We start from the raw sequence: 17,009 nt of genomic DNA, 5'->3' as shown, positions 1-17,009 counted from the left end.
TGTCCTGAATAGTTCCCTTAGAAGCTATTTTAAGTGGACAGCCCTTCCTCAGAAAGCCCCATGAGTGCAGAATAACAGAAGTTAATTTTAGCAAGCACTTTTTAACCTACATTTGGGGACAAAAACACCAGGAAACTTATTATATAATTGAAGTAAAAAGAAACCCTCGGGGTGTGACAAAAAGTTGTCTGTCTCAAGTTACTGCAAATGGAAAAATGATATACCGAAGAGCTTAGTATTTCAGAGGTCCAATAGCGAGAAACTTTATTTGCTGAGAAGGCAAATGAGGGCATCTGGATGTTTAAGAACACTTGACACTCTGGTCAGTGAAGGCTGCTGGAATGTTCCTATTGTGTATTTATGGTCCCAAGTTGTATGAAGCCTTCCATCAGAAACAGTATTTCCATGCTGAAGTATGAAGATCAAAATCCTAGTTTGTTCATCTGTCAGAAACCTTGAGAGTCCTTGATCTGCTTAAGCTCTGAGCTCTTTACAAACTAAAGGGACCAGCATAAGGGGATTAATATTTCACTGTACCTTCCTTTCCCCATTCAGTATTCAAGCTGATTTTCTTCATAGTTACATGATCCTGTGCCTGCTCTGGCATTACCACTCTGTGCTACCCGCCCCCTTGTCCCTGGCATCCTGTCTCCTTCTCAGACTCAGGTGGCTCTTTCAGCACAGATGTGCCAGTTTCTCTGAAGGGTGCGGGCTTGCCCACTTGTGAGAGGGTCCCCTTAGACAGGTCATTGGATCCTTCTCTGAAATTCTTTCTCACCTATAAACAAGTTTGAAAACATTGACTTTGCATTATTGTTGAAAAAATCCAGTAAGAAAAATATAAGGTATTTTTATTTATTTATTTATTTATTTATTTATTTATTTATTTGCCTTTTCTAGGTCCACTCCCGCGGCATATGGAGGTTCCTAGGCTAGGGGTCCAATAGGAGCTGTAGCTGCCAGCCTAAGCCAAAGCCATAGCAACACGGGAACCGAGCCGCGTCTGCAACCTACACCACAGGTCACGGCAACGTCAGATCCCTAACCCACTGAGCAAGGCCGAGATCGAACCCTCAACCTCATGGTTCCTAGTTGGATTCGTTAACCACTGAGCCACGACGGGAACTCCCAATATAAGGTATTTTTAAAATTATATTGTACAAATGAAAGTCAACTCTTTTTTTTTGAATGTCATTTCTGACTTGTTCAAAAACCAAACTGGTAACCAAATTCTTGTTTGAGGGCCTACTTTCTACTTGAATTTAGTAACCAGTTTCTTTCCTGATGGAAGCGAATTTTCCTGGCCAATGTTTGCTCTCTTACCCCACTTCCTGGAGCTATGCCATACGTCGCTTCCCTTCCTCTACTGCCTTAGCTTCAATCCATCCACAGTGTACTCACACTTCCCTAAAGTGCTCTGTAAAGGTCACTAATATTGTGAGTCCTTTCAAAAAGATTGCACAATACTAGCAACCCATACTGTATAGGAAAGCCATGGTAAAAAGTGATATGCATACGTATGGCTATTTTATGATTTCTCTCGTTATTTCATTGGAAATCCACCAGAGCTTTGAGATAAATACTATTCCAGGTTTTCAGATGAAAAAGTGAGGACTTAACAGAAGTTAAAAGTGTTACAGTCTTTTCATGACACTGTTACCTGAGGCAGGAAATCTAGTGTTAATTTACCAAGTTTCAGCTGGTATCAGATGGCACATATAAGCTGGGTCATTGAAAAAAAGGGGTTATTATGGAGGATAATTTGAGAAAAAGAATGTATGTATATGTGTAATGGGGTCATTTTGTTGTACAGAAGAAATTGACAAAACGTAAATCAACTATAATAAATTTAAAATAAATGAAACGGTTATTTACAAAGAGCTGCGAAAGTTTGATGGTAAATTTTAGATAATGGCTTCTTCTTTTTCTTCTTCTTTTTTAATGGCTGCACCCCTGCATATGGAAGTTCCCGGGACAGGGATTGAATTCGAGCCGTAGCTGTGACTCAAGCCTCAGCTGCAGCAGCACCAGATCCTTTAACCCACTGTTCCAGGCCGGGAATGGCACCTGTACCTCCACAGTGACCCGAGCTACTACAGTCAGATTCTTAACCCACCATGCCACAGCGGGAACTTCAGGTTATTATTTTATTTTTTTGCTTTTTGGGGCCACACATGCAGCATATGGAAGTTCCCAGGCCAGGGGTCCAATCAGAGCTGCAGACGCCGGCCTACGCCACAGCCACAGCAACGCAGGATCTGAGCCACATCTGCAACCTACACTGCAGCTCACGGCAACGGTGGATCCTTAAGCCACTGAGCAAGGTCAGGGATCAAACCCGCGTCCTCATGGATACTAGTTGGTTTCGTTAACCACTGAGCCACGATGGGGACTCCAGGTTATGTCTTTTTTTTAACCACAATTTTTTCAGTCAAAAAAAATTTTCTTAACTCTGTTAGAGAGTGGAAACAACTCTCTAACAGATAAATAGATAAACAACATGTGGTATATCCGTACGGTGGAGCATTAGTCAGCCATAAAAGGAATGAAATTTTGACACATGTCACATGAATGAACCTTGAGAACATAATGCTAGGTGAAATAAGCCAGGTGCAAAAGGACAAATACAGTATGATTCCACCTTTGTAAGATCCCTAGGCTAATCAGATTCATTAACACCAGGTAGAATGGTAGTTGCCAGGAACAGGGGGAGGGGGAAATGGGGAATTAGTGTTTGATGGGGATAGAGTTTTAATTGGGGAAAATTAAAACATTCTGGAAACGGATGGAGGTGATGATTGTACAGCAACATAAACTTAATGCCACCACTGAACTGTACATTTAAAATGGGCTATACTTGGAGTTCTCATGTGGCTGAGTGGGTTGAGTATCCTACATTGTCACTGCAGTGGCTCGGGTCACTGCTGTGGTGCAGGTTCAGTCCCTAGCCTGGGAACTTCTGCATGCCATAGATGAAGCCAAAAAACAGGGGGCTATACTCAATATTTTGTAATAACCTGTAAGGTAAACGAGTCTGAAAAATCGGTGTGTGTGTGTGTGTGTGTGTGTGTGTGTGTGTGTGTGTGTATCTTCTATGTAAAAGTTATAACTTCTATGTTGCTATCTAGAAAAGAGCTTGCTGAGATTTTGATTGGGATTGCATGTAATTTCTAGATCAAGGACAAATAATAAGGGACAGATATCATGTTCATTATTGAAAGACTCACTATTGTTAAGATTTCAACAATCTTAACCTAAAGCAATCTATTGATAAATGCAATTCCTATCAGATTAGAAAAGTGTCTTTCTACTCCTAATTTGTTGAGAGCTTTTAATCACAGATGAGTTTTGGATTTTTGTCACATGCATTACTTTTGTCAATTGATAAAATCATACAATATTGGAGTTCCCACTGTGGCGCAGTGGAAAATAATCTGACTCGTAACCATGAGGTTGCAGGTTTGATCCCTGGCCTTGCTCAGTGGGTTAACGATCTAGCTTTGCCGTGAGCTGTGGTGTAGGTCACAGACACAGCTCAGATCCTATGTTGCTGTGGCAATGACATAGGCCGGCAGCTATAGCTCCAATTTGACCCCTAGGCTGGGAACATCGGTATGCCATGAGTGTAGCCCTAAAAAAGCAAAAAAACAAAAACAAAAACAAAAACAAAAAACACACAATATTTATTTTTAGCCTGTTTATATGTTAAATCACATTGTTTAATTTTTAAGTGTTCAATTCAATCAGTCTTGAGTAGCGAGAAAACATTTATTTGGTTGTGATGGATGATTCTTTTTATACATTGTTGTATCAATTTGCTAATATTTTGTTGAGGATTTTTGACTCTTGGTTCATGAGAGATGTTCACTTGGAGTTCTCCTGTTTTCTAATATCTTTACTTAGTTTGGGTATTAGGGTAGTGGTGATCTCATGGAATAAGTTTGTGAATGTTAAACTCTGCATCTATTTTCTGGAAGAGATTATGAGGAATTGGTATATTTCCTTTTTAACCATCTGGGCCTGGTACTTGTATTTTCTTCTTCAGTAGGTTATTATCAATTTAATTTATTTAATAAGTATAGAGCTAGTCAAGTTATCTATTTTTTTCTTTTGTGAGTTTTGTAATCTGTTTTTCATGAAACTAATCCATTTAATCTGCTAGCAGTTTTTTTGGCACAGATTCATTTGAGTTTATTACATTTTAAATGTCCATGAGATCAGTAGTAATGACTCTTTCTTAATTTTTAATATTGATAATGTATGTCCCTTCTCTTATTTCTTGGTTAGATTGGCTAGGAGTTTATCAATTTTAATCAATCTTTTCAAAGACCCATCTTTCAGTATTATTGGTTTTTCTCTATTGTTTTCTTGAATTCAAAGTCATTGATTTCTGCCCTAATTTTTATCATCTATTTTCTTTTACTTCCTTAAGCTCGAGTTGTTATTCTTTTTATAGTCTAAGGTGGAAACTTAGTTTAATTATTTTAGATCTTTCTTCTTTTACATATATATGCTATGAATATAATACGTATTCATATATATAATTGCTATGAATTTCCCTCTAAGCACTACTCTCACTGCATCTCACAAAATTCTGATGTTTGTATTTCAATTTTAATTTAGTTCAAAATATTTTAAATTATCTTGAGACTTCTTTGACCTAGAGGTTATCTAGAATTGTGTTAATTTCTAAATATTACCAGCTATCTTTCTGTTATTGATTTCTACCTTAATTCCTATTTGCTCTAACAGTATACTTCATATGATTTCTATCTTTAAAATTGGTTATGAGGTGTTTTATGATCCAAAATATGGTCTGTCTTGGCAATTAGTCCATGTGAGCTCAGGAGAATATGTATTCTGCTGTCATTGGATAGAAATTTCTCAAATGTCATTTAAATCAAATTGATTGATGGTATTATTCAGGTGATCTATATCCTTACTGATTTTCTGCCTTCTTAATTTGTCAGTTTCTGACAGGGGTTTTGAAATCTCCAGATATAATGGTGGACTATTCAATTTCTCCTTTCATTTCTATCAAATTTGCCTCATGTATTTTGATGTTCTGGAGTTGGGTTCATACATGTTTAGGTTTGTATGTCTTCTTTGAGAATTGACCTCATTATCATTATGTAATGTCCCTTTTATGGACAGATATGATAATCTTCCTTTATCTGAAATTTGCTTTATCTAAAATTAATATAGCTACTTCAAATTTCTTTTTATTATCATTAGCATGATATATCTATCTCTATCCCTTTTTTATTTTTTATTGTGGTAAAATATATATAACGTATAGTTTACCATTTTGAGTGTACCATTCTGTGACATTAAATACATTTATATTGTGTTGCAACCATCACTACCATCTGTCTCTAGAAAATTTTCATCTTCCCAGTTGAATTGTTTTGCCCCTTATACACTAACTCCCTCCATTCCTTCTCTTCACCCCTAGAAATCATCATTCTATTTCCTGTCTCTATGAATTAGTGACAGATAGTGAGGTACTATAGGTACCTTACGTAAGTGGAATCATATAATTTGTCCTTTTGTGACTGGGCTATTTCACTTAGAATAATGTTAAGATTCATCAGTGTTGTAGCATGTACCAGAATCTTCTTCTCTTAAGGCTGAATAATATTCTACCTTTAAAAAATATGTACCACCACTAAAAAATATCCATTCATCTATCAGTGGACACTGGATTGCTCAATCCCTTTATTTTTAGCCTATCTGATTTTTTTTTAAATTTAAAATTAGTGTCAGAGTTCTTGTCATGGCTCAGCGGTTAATGAATCTGACTAGCATCCATGAGGACGCAGGTTTGATCCATGGTCTTGCTCAGTGTTTTAAAGATCTGGCATTGTTGCGAGCTTTGGTGTAGGTCAGACATGACTCAGATCTGGAATTGCTGTGGCTGTGGTGTAGGCCACATTTATAACTAATTTAAGTCCATCTTAAAATAACACTATATCACTTCATATGTAATGTAGTAACTTAGAATATTCCCAATTCCTCTCTCTCTTCCCTATGACGTTGCTACAATCACTTGGCATTTTATTATTACTTCTTAAAACAAATTTATTATTTTTTTTTGGTAAAAAAAAACGCATCTAGTTGAACTCCATTCCATCAGCTTTGTGATATAACATACATTTCAATTTTTTAATATCAGTCACTATAAGGTTAGTGAACCATATCCTTTTTGAAATTAAAACCATACAATTTCCCACTAAAACCAAAGATGACTGATAAAGTAATTTGTCTGCCAATTGTTATTTTTTCAGACAACTGGACTACTTGATTTTCCACGATTGTATGGAGTGACCATTTTCAGGTCGATGGTTAAGGTCTATTGATCCAGTTTCTTCAATCCAATCCAGACGTTATGTTGTCTGGAATAAATGGCCCATGTCTGTATAGTTTAGCAGTTATGACAAGCATATCAAATTGATCATTCAGCAATAAATCCTTTGCTATGTAAGCAGTTCCCAACTTAGAAATGGGTGTGGTTCTAAAAGTTCATTCTAAACAAGTTGTTTAAAACCTAGAATGCACAACCAATAAGATATTAAAGGGACTTAAAAACATGAATTACCCAGGCTGCTACACACAAAAAAATTTGATTAACTCATGTCTTGTGTCTCTAGTACTGGAAACAAAATACAGTTTGAGTTGTAATCTGGTAATTGAGAAATGCATGCATTTTTCCATTTAGCAGTTATAGTAAAGCTGTTTTGAAAAACAAACTCTAAAATATATAATTGTTCACATGACATAAATTTATTTCTCCTTATAAAGTCTAAAACTGTTAACTCTGACTGCCCTTCTTCAAGCAGTGAACTGGAGTTCCATATCCCTTCCATCTTACAGTTTTTCAGTTTTCATCATCTGGCTTCCAAGTTTGCTGAGTTAATCTGCCTGAAGCTGGAGATGAAAAAAGTGCATATGAAGAGAGTCCAGTCTGAAGAAATAGGACAAGGGAAAATGGGTGAAAAGATTAGCACTCAACTCTAGTCCCAATAAGCAGCTGAGGCGAAAATAATCAGAACAACTTGGATTTAATCTTTTTAATCTGCTAGCAACATTCAACCCTGGATCTCTCTCTCCTTGAAATACTCTCCTGGTTTTCATAATACATGAAACTTCTGGTTTTCTTCCGCTTTGCCTTCCTTTTTGCCTGTGTGTGTGTGTGTGTTTCTTAAGTCTTGGTTCTAGGACTTCTTCACTGTTTTACTCTTTATTTTTCATTAGATGATGTCATCCACAGCCATACCTTCCATTAGCACTTGTATTCAGATGATTCAAAATTTATATTTCCAGCTAAGAACTCCCCTCTGTATAGATCCTATTTATACAGCTTCCTACTTAGTATCTCCTCTCGGAAGTCTTAAAGGCCCTTTAAACTCAACATTCTCCTTGTACTATATCACCAAGTCAAATAGATTCTATTGAATAGAACCTGGCTCTTCAAAGTGTGTTCTGAAGACCAGACGTTGCCTATGTGTGAAGCTTGTTAGAATAGTGAATTCTAGGTCTATCTGTGGGCTCCACTGTAGAACTACTAAATCAGGATCTACATTTTGGCAAGATTCCCAAGTGATGCACATACATATTAAAGTATGAGGAGCACTCTAATAAAAGACTCAAATCCATTCATCTGACTTCATCTTTATTTCTAGTCCCTTAGTTACCACTGTTTCTCACCTGGACTATTGCAATAGCCTCCTGACTTGACAACCTTCATGTGTTCTTAATCCCTTTGTAACAATTTGCTCTCCAGAAGATAAACATTCATTTCCAAAACATAGACAATATTATATCACTCCTTTAAAAAATCCTATATCTTCAGATAAAGACCAAAATCCCCAATTGATTACCTGGGCTTCCAAAAATCTGTACCTTGGCAACAACATCATCTTCATCTCATATCACTCAAATGTCCCACGTATCTTTCCATCACTGGACTATTGCGCATGATGCTGTCAATTTTTCTCCTGTTTCCTTTGACCACAGTTAGCTCAAACATCTTATTCATTTATTAGAGAATTATTTGTCTACACTCATCTCACCACTTCTTGCCTCCACACCACCTCTAGCACCCTTTTATATAATGTAAACAATTGTTTAGCTCTCCATTATGTCCCCAGAGCTGGAAACATCATACATGCTCAATACCTACCTACTGGATGAAATGAAATAAACATGATCACAGTGGGTTTTGGTGGAAAAATCTCTAGCCCCATGCCAGTCAGGTATGTATGATTCTCTTCAATTGCAGAATCTGGGCTTTTCAGAATCCAGGCTGTCTTCCCATTACTGCAAGTGATAGGCAAAAATAGGCAGCTGTTCAGTACCTCCACCAGGACAGGCAGTGTCAACACTGAGAGGTGGGGACAGGCGTAGAAAGGAAGCACTATCAAATGGCAATCCTGAAGCAAGTGTAGTTTGAATTGGGGGAGGAGATGTCTTAAAGATGAGTGTGAGGAAATTAGAGGGGGAAAAATGTCCTTTGGAACTGAGTATCCAACAGATTTTGAAGTAGGTTGTCCTACATTTGTGAGATGACTGGACAGCAAAATGGCCCTTCAAGCTCTAAGGTGTTTGCTTAATTCAGTTAATCAACCTATAATTATGAATACCATGTGAAATGTTAGTGAGAAAACCAAGAATGTTAAGACTGGTTTTATTTTCCTTTAAAAAAAGAAATTATTGCCTAGTTATAGGTCTACAGTCTCAGAGAATATCAGGTATTAATGGCTGATAAGTTTGTATTTAAGAGGGCCAGCACTGATTGCTGAGACAGAATATTTGTGTTGAACCTGGTCAAATGAAGATAGCAATTTATCTGAGAAAAATTCAGATTATGAACTCATGCTAATGAGGAATAGATGATATTTTTTGGCCGGTCACCCAAATCAGCTGTTTATATTGATTAAATGAGTTACATAATCACTTTCTTAATTAACAAATGTTTATTGAACATTTACTCTGAGGCTGGGACTATACTAGGTGCTGTCAATACAGAGTGCTTAAGAAAGGAACAATCCCTTCCTTCACAGAAGTCATAGTACTGGGAGAGAGAGGGACAATGAACAAGTAATATGGAGTTAGCAGCTGCTGCTCTGAGGTATTCTTCTGTAGCAGGCTTCATTTTAGTTCTTCTATTAGCTTACGAGGGCTGCCATAACAGTACTATAGACTGGATGACTTAAATGGAAATTTATTTCCTTACAGTTCTGGAGGCCAGAAGTTCAAATTCAAATTGTTGGCATGGTTGGTTTCTTCTGAAGACCTCTCTCTGTGGCTTGTAGATGGCCATTTTCTCCATGAGTTTCCACATGGTCTTATCTCTGTGTGTCTATACCCTAATCTTCTTTTTCAAAATAGCATTTTCATATTAGGTTAGGGCCACCTCAATGACCCCATTTTACCTTAATTAGCTCTTTAAAGACTATCTCCAAACATAGTCACATTCTTGGGTATTGGGTTTAGGCTTTCAACACATGAATCTGGGAAGGGAGTGGGCACAATTCAACCCATAATAGTGCTTCACTATTCCTAGAAAAATATTATCTAATGAAAATATGAGGCACATATGTAATTTAAAATGTGCAGAAATCAGTTTTAAAAGTAAAAGAAAATCAGATGAAATCACATTGAATAATATTATTTAATTTAATAAATTATGTTGTCTTTTTAGGCCACACTGGCAGCATACGGTGGTTCCCAGCCTAAGGGGCGAATCAGAGCTGTAGCCGCCCGCCTATGCCAGAGCCACGGCAACACAGAATCCTAGCCGCCTCTTCGACCTACACCACAGCTCATAATAATAAGGCCACATCCTTAACCCATTGAGCAAGGCCAGAGATTGCGCCTGTGTCCTCATGGATCCTAGTTGGGTTCATTAATCACTGAGCCATGACAGAAATTCCAAAATAATATAATTTTAATGCAACATATCCAGCATAGTGTTTCAATGTTTAATAAATGTAAACTATTATTACTAAGGTATTTTACATTTTTTGTAAAACTTTCTGAAATCCAGTGTGTATTTTACACTTACAGCACATTTGCATTTAGATACTACATTTTCATTAGCAATACTTGATTAACATTTAGAGTTAATACAATCTACAGTTGAAGTAGTAGATTTACATGGCCATGGTGTTCCAAATATACCCTAATACTTTTCTAGTAACTGAATCAGGTATCCAGTTTTAGATTTAAATTAGGTTGCATTAAATAATATTAAGAATTTAGTTCCTCAGTCCCACTAGCTACATTTCAAGTACTCAACTAGCCATACATAGGTGATTAGTAGCAATTGAATGGGAGAGCACAGATCCAGAAGCCACATGCCACTGTCAGTAATACTCTGAATGTCTCAACCTTTCTTAACTACCACTTGCTATAATATTAACTATGCTTGTTACGGTAAAACCCCACAAACAAGAAATCTAGCCCCCTTGGTAAAATAAATGGATTTTAAAAATAATTTAATACTCTCCAACTTCTTCTGATTTTAAGTAGTCGGACTATCTTTATACATCCTAATTAATTTTTCCAGCCCCTCCCAAAAGGGTTATTAAGGACCATCTCAGGGGACTTAGACTGGGCTCTGAGCCAAAGTCCTCCACACTTTTGCTGCCTGCTCTCCCCACCCCCCCCTAGGTGCTAATGAGGGTTGGTACAGCAGGAAATCTCACATCCTAACAGCAGAAAACTGAGGCCTCTTTCCTCCTCCTTCTCAATCCCTCAATCCCAGTCAAGGAAGAATCCTGGGAAGGATGTTTTCCTCACAGATCAGAAAATGGCCCAGGGCCCTAGGCTTTTTAACGAGCATACTGAAGTTCTCAGATCCACTTGATTGTTTGGATATTCCTGCTCTGAGGCTGTTCTAAATTTACAGGGAGGCATTTCTAAGACATGAAGACTCTTAGCCTGATTTTCTGTATAGTAGTCAACTAAGGCAGGAGGTCATTGGATTTCGTACTTTGGAAGGAAGGACAGGGTTAAAGATCTATAAAACATTTCTTCTCCAAACTGTCCCAGCATACTAATGAATAAGTCCCCAAATAAGATTTTGTTTCAGAGAATGAGAAAACTTCTCTCTTTGGACAGGCAAATAGGTGAAGTTTCCAAACTCAGATTATGGCTTCAATACCAGGGAGGGAAAAAAAAAAAAAATACAAAATTCAGTCTTAGATTTTTCTGTTCAACCAAGCCAGCTTTCAAATGATATCATCCAGGTTTTAGCCATGTATTCAGTGAAATCCAGGTACTGTTTTCCATGCTTGAAAGATATCAGTGGGTGAAACTGACAAAGATCCCTGTCCTCTTATATTCCAGTGGAAGAGACAGAGAATAAATACGTATTAAAAGATACATTAAGAGTACTAAGTACCATAAAGAAAAATAAAGAAAGGACTAAGAGGGAGTTCTCATCATGGCTCAGCAGAAATGAAGTAGTCAGCTAGCATCCATGAGTTTGTGGTTCCATCCCTGGCCTTGATCAGTGAGTTGGGGATCCGGCATTGCTGTGAGTTGTGGTATAGTTCACAGACACAGCTCAGATCCCGTGTTGCTGTGGCTGTGGCATAGGCCAGCAGCTGTAGCTCCAGTTTGCCCCCTACCCTGGGAACTTCCATATGCCGTGGGTACAGCCCTAAAAAGCAGGAAAAAAAAAAAAGGAAGAAAGGACTGAGAATATGTAGTAAGATAGGGCACAGTCATTCTACTATTTTTTCCAACAAGTATTTATACACTGTCTGCTCTCTGCTAGGTCCTGCACTATATTAGGAACTGTAGAAGGATAAAATCATGAACCAGACATAGTTCTTACCCTCAAGGATTGGGTTTTTGTCTAACATTAACATTTACATGCTGTGTATATTTGCCATATCTTTAACAAGTTTTTTGAGAATCCCATCCTGCATTTTCTTTTTCTCCAAGAATATGTTGCAGGTGTTACTTACTCAGTGTTCATCAGTTGATTTGTGTACTGAAAAAAATGAGTGAATTAATGAACAACATAGACATGGGAGTAAAAAGCATCAACCACACTCTCTTTTGATAGAGTAGGGAAAAAAGCAATGGGTTAAAAATGTTGGAATCTGGATCTTCTATCTTCTTCACTTCTTCCTTACTTGTGGCCTTGGACATAGCTTTAATACCTTTGAATTTAAATTTATCCATCTGTAAAATGGGTCTGATATTGTTGCTAAATACAATAATCATGTCTATAAGGGGCAAATGTAATAGCTCTTTGCAATCTCTAAAGCTCTATACAAAGTTGAGAATTATTATGCGTACTAATGCAACCCTTCATTGGTGTGGCTAATTGAATATCAACTCTGCTAAAGGAAATTAAAATTAAAAAGGCTGTATTGGACAATCAGTGTAGAAACTCAGCATGGCAGGGGTTTGCATTAAGCCCAACATAGCAAGAGGAGACCCTGCCAGAGAAAGGCAGTTAGATTTTGCTGCTAATTAGTACTTTTCCTTCAGGAGGTGGAATCTTCTCTCCCTTTTACAGATCAAATTACTCATGTAACCCTATAAAAAGCATGTCAAAGTCAAAAGTGCAAGCAGTCCCAGTGCAATTTGCAGTGGGAATGGCTGCAGCGAGCAGTTAGCACACCATTAATTCTCAATTAAGTGCCAATTTGCACATTGCTGGGAAACAATTGCAAATTCTTTGTTTCTCTCCTTAAAGATGTCATTTGAATCCAAGACAGCCAAAATCAAGTGGGGAAGGATTAATAAAGACAACTAGAAATCAAATCGAGTTGTGCCAAATATCAAAACGGAATCTCCCACATTACCAACTTGCTGAGTCCCTTCTTGTCAGCAGGCAGACTAATAAGACACAGGGGTAGGGTAGATATTTATCATAATCCAGACTGGCAAGAGAAAAACACATTTCTAGTTAGGAGTCTGCAGTGGAGAAATTCTCTGATCAACCTGGAGCAAGAAATCGGGGACTTCTATTACAGAAAAGAATCCCTTCTTTTCTGACATGGAATGATATTCTATATAATTCCCAATGCTTCTGCTGCCCAACAGCAAAATCTAGCCAAAGCCAGTCAAATTATTTGTTTTCCATGGCAAAGGACCCAGTAACATAATGTCCCTATTTATATTGTAGATAGCACCTGTGTTTCTACACAGGTCAGGAAAGCAAAACATGATGGGTGCAACTACATCCCCAAGTTAGCATAACTCCTCATCCCAAATGCATTAGACATGAGGCTTTATCACAATTTTCCATTCATTTGTAATTTATTGCACTTCTGTTTGGGACATAGAACTGACGTGTGGAAATGAAATACAGGTCTGTTTTTCAATAACTTACAATTTCATCAGACATAAAATAAGCAGGGCCTTGATGCATTAGGATCCCTGGTAAGGTGATGTATCACTCATTTGGGTTTTGGGTGGTGCCTGTAAATGCCCAGTAGCCAAAGCCGTAGGCTAGCACTAAGTCTTAGGCAAACAGCCCTGAGCTAGAGAGAAGTCAAGCAGAATTGGCAGATGGCTGAGTAAATTCTTCCCTCTTACCATGTCCTATCACCTCATCTACTTTTCTAGGCACCCATTTTTGATTTGGTTTTGTCAGCCAACTATTTGGCAACTCTCACCTTCTTTTCTTGTCTAATGAACTTCCTTGCCTCATGAATTGAATACAGCACTCATATTGCCTCTTTCATCCACTGTGAATTCTTGGATTTGATCTTGTATGGAGCTGGATACCACATCTTGGAAGTATTTTTGTTTCTTTAAAATTTAGGTTCGGGAGTTCCTGTCGTGGTTCAGTGGTAACAAACTTGACTAGCGTCTGTAAGGACACAGGTTCAATCCCTGTGTTCAAGGGGTTAAAGGATTCAGCATTGCCATGAGCTGTGGTGTAGCTCGCCGAAGCATCTCAGATCTGGCATCGCTGTGGCTGTATGTCGGCAACTACAGCTCTGATTTTACCCCTAGCCTGAGAAATATCATATGCGTGGGCATTGCCCAAATAAAAAAAGAAACTTAAATTCATAAATGGTAGCAAGTATGGTCAGATCTTAGCACAAAATGATGAATAAGCTCTCTTCAAAGTATTCAGGAAATTTTAACATAGCCCTTGTATTGTTCCAGGGTGCAAGTAGGGGTGGCATCCACTTTGTTCTATTTATTCTGAGACCAAGTTGCTTCTTCCTTCTTTTTATTGTGAAATCATGCAAAGAATAGCATGAGTCCCTTGCAATCCCAACCAGCTGGGTGCTCTGTGTACCAAACATGCTACCTTTCTCTTGGGACTTGAAATTCTTTCTAATCTGCTTCTAGAAAAAACCATAAAAGAAAAGGACTCAGATACAGTGGAGCAATGAACAGACTGGAAAATTTTTGCTCAGCTATTTATCTTAGTTTTGTTGAAGCTATGGGGCCTGAGACAACTCAGGAAGCATATGTACAAGATAAAAACATATATCAAATTGCTCCATAACTACTGGATGATTGATTAAAACAAAGTCACCTGCTTAGATCAATGGATTCTAATTGTGATGTTTGTTTTTGTACATTCCCATACAGTCAATTAGGACTGCCTGTTAAAGTGGGAGAATAAGTACATGACGTGCTGATGTGATTTGAAGGGCCCTGGGAAAACCCTTTTGCCTAAAATTATCTCTTGCAATGGCTTGCTAAATTCAACTGTATTAGCGAGTGAGTCTCACTTTGCAGCTTTATCATACATTGTACCTTTGGTTTTTCACAACCACTGGAAGTAAGTATTATTACAAATCTAATTTTGGATATGGGAAAATTAGGCATCATAAATATTAATGACTAGTCTGAAGTCACTCAGGTAGCAAATGTTAAAGTCTGCATATAGACATGCCAAATTTCATGTTTTGTCTGTTCTCCACTCTTCAATCATTGGTGACCCCTTCCTTCAGTCCTTGTTAAGAGGATGCTCTTCAGAATATTCTGAAAATACACATATCCTTGTATTGACTTTAGCTTGTCTCATACTTGGACATCTAGTTTCTTGCTATTCAAAAATGTATTTCATGGGAGTTCCCATCGTGGCTCAGAGGAAATGAATCTAATATTCTTGAGGACGCAAGTTGGATCCCTGTCCTTGCTCAGTGGGTTAAGGATCCAGCATTGCCATGAGCTGTGGTGTAGGTTCCAGATGCAGCTCGGATCCCGAGTTTCTGTAGACCGGCAGCTACAGCTCCAATTCAACCCCTACCCTGGGAACCTCCATATGCCACTAGTACGGCCCTAAAAAAAAAAAAAAAAGCAAAAAGGCAGTTCATGGCACTGAAATCATCTGGGGTTTTATTAGAAATACAGAATGTCAGGAGCCAACCTAGACCTACTGAGAAAGAAAAGGAGACAGGGAGTAAGGTAAAGATTGGGAAGAAAGAAATTCAGAGATACTAAAATGACTTAACCAGTTCACATTTTTTTTTTTCCTGGAGTGATCCACAATTCCTTGCATACATTTCCTTAAAGTGAAAATAGTATCTTCTTCTTTCCCAAATGCCAAGAACCTGAGGAAGCTTATATAGGCCCAACCTCTTAACCTGGAGTTTTGTTCTCTGCTCCTTTCATGAAGCTGAAGCAAATTTGCTAGAATCAATACATGTCTTCCCCCATTTTTCTGTTTTGCTTGAATACCATTCGTGCATTTGGAAAAATGATGTAGCATTGATTAAGCAGCATTTAGATTTTTCTCTACTCAACTTTAACAGATGCATGCTCTCTCTAAGGTGACATGATAGAGCATAAAGCTAGGGGAATAAAGGGCAAAGTTTAAGAAAAATTAACATGTAGAAGAAAAGTTATTCTCAATCTAGAATTTATGGAGAAAATCATGGAGAAGATAGCAAAGAGAGGCCGCTAACACTCTAAGAAGCAGGAGTAAGAGAGCTACCATTTCTCCATTATCAAATATTCTTTCCTATTGTTAGACTAATATGTCTCTGTTTGAGGTACAGAAAATGTGGTTGCCATATGTGCGTTTGATAATGACCATACTAATCCACTGCCAGGATCAAAGGTGCTCTGGGAAGTTTCACAAGCAGTAGCCATGGTTTGGATGAACTTTGCATCATTCTTGCCCAGTTTTCTTGAAGTCTTCACAAAAATGATGGCTGTCATTGGAAGAATTAAATTATTAGAAATGAGCATCATTTGCATCTCTACAAATTCAAAGGCCTGGGGTGGGTGTTAATTAGAAACTCATAAGTTATCAGCTTTGGCAGGGGTCAGAGCAAGTTTTCTCTTAAATCAGTACAGCCTTTGAGGGAAGGAAGAGACCCAGTCTGGACTATAGCTTCCTCTGGTTATTTCTGGTTAGTCAAGAAGGTAGACTTTGCCCTATGTGGGGAAATAGGTGTCCGTGTCTGACAAGGGAGGCAAGAACCAAAGAAAATCACGCACTTACCTCTCTGCTCTGAAGCTCGCAAGTTGCTAGATCCAGGTGGAAACCTGAGGCTGGACTAAAGAGTGCAGATGTCAGGCTGACTGGCTCATTACACTCATGACCCACTTCTGGCCACTGGCGGGCATTTCCAGCAGGGACTGACAACTGTGCACACACTGAGTCTTCTCTAATTGCTTACTGCCTTCTTCCTGCATTTTTTAAAACTCATCCCTTCTTTTCTTTTTCTTTGTACTCTTCACCCATCCCCAACCCAAAGATTTTTTTTTTTTTTCTGTCTAGAGACCTCCCCTAGCACAATTTCTGCTCTGACAGGAATTCACATCACTCACTACCCTGGTGCCGCCTCATCTTTTCTCTCTGGGGTTGATAAATATGTAGTTCTAGCATGAAAGAGATTGGGTGTAATCACTGGAGACTTCACAGAGTGGAAACATCAGCGCTCTTTGCAGACACAGACTAACTGAGAACAGCTTGGGAAAATAAGTTCTATGAAAAGAGGAAGGGAGGGGGTGGTAGCTAGAAAAACAGGAGGGATAAGAAATACGAGGGAAATCTATTTTATGGAAAG

The 17,009-nt window shown here is 38.1% G+C and overlaps 1 long non-coding RNA gene across 1 annotated transcript; it reads right to left on the bottom strand.

Moving 5' to 3' along the window:
* Nucleotides 6,762-16,589, bottom strand: LOC106507442. The gene is made up of 3 exons (XR_001303422.2): nucleotides 16,442-16,589; nucleotides 8,183-8,319; nucleotides 6,762-6,964 (listed from the first exon to the last, which is right to left on the bottom strand). It is a non-coding gene; the product is annotated as an uncharacterized LOC106507442 (long non-coding RNA).

Source organism: Sus scrofa, chromosome 4 (genome assembly GCF_000003025.6).
Source record: "Sus scrofa isolate TJ Tabasco breed Duroc chromosome 4, Sscrofa11.1, whole genome shotgun sequence".
NCBI classification, from domain to species: Eukaryota; Metazoa; Chordata; class Mammalia; order Artiodactyla; family Suidae; genus Sus; species Sus scrofa.
Note: the sequence above shows the minus strand (reverse complement) of the source record. Positions and strands in the feature narration are given on the sequence as shown.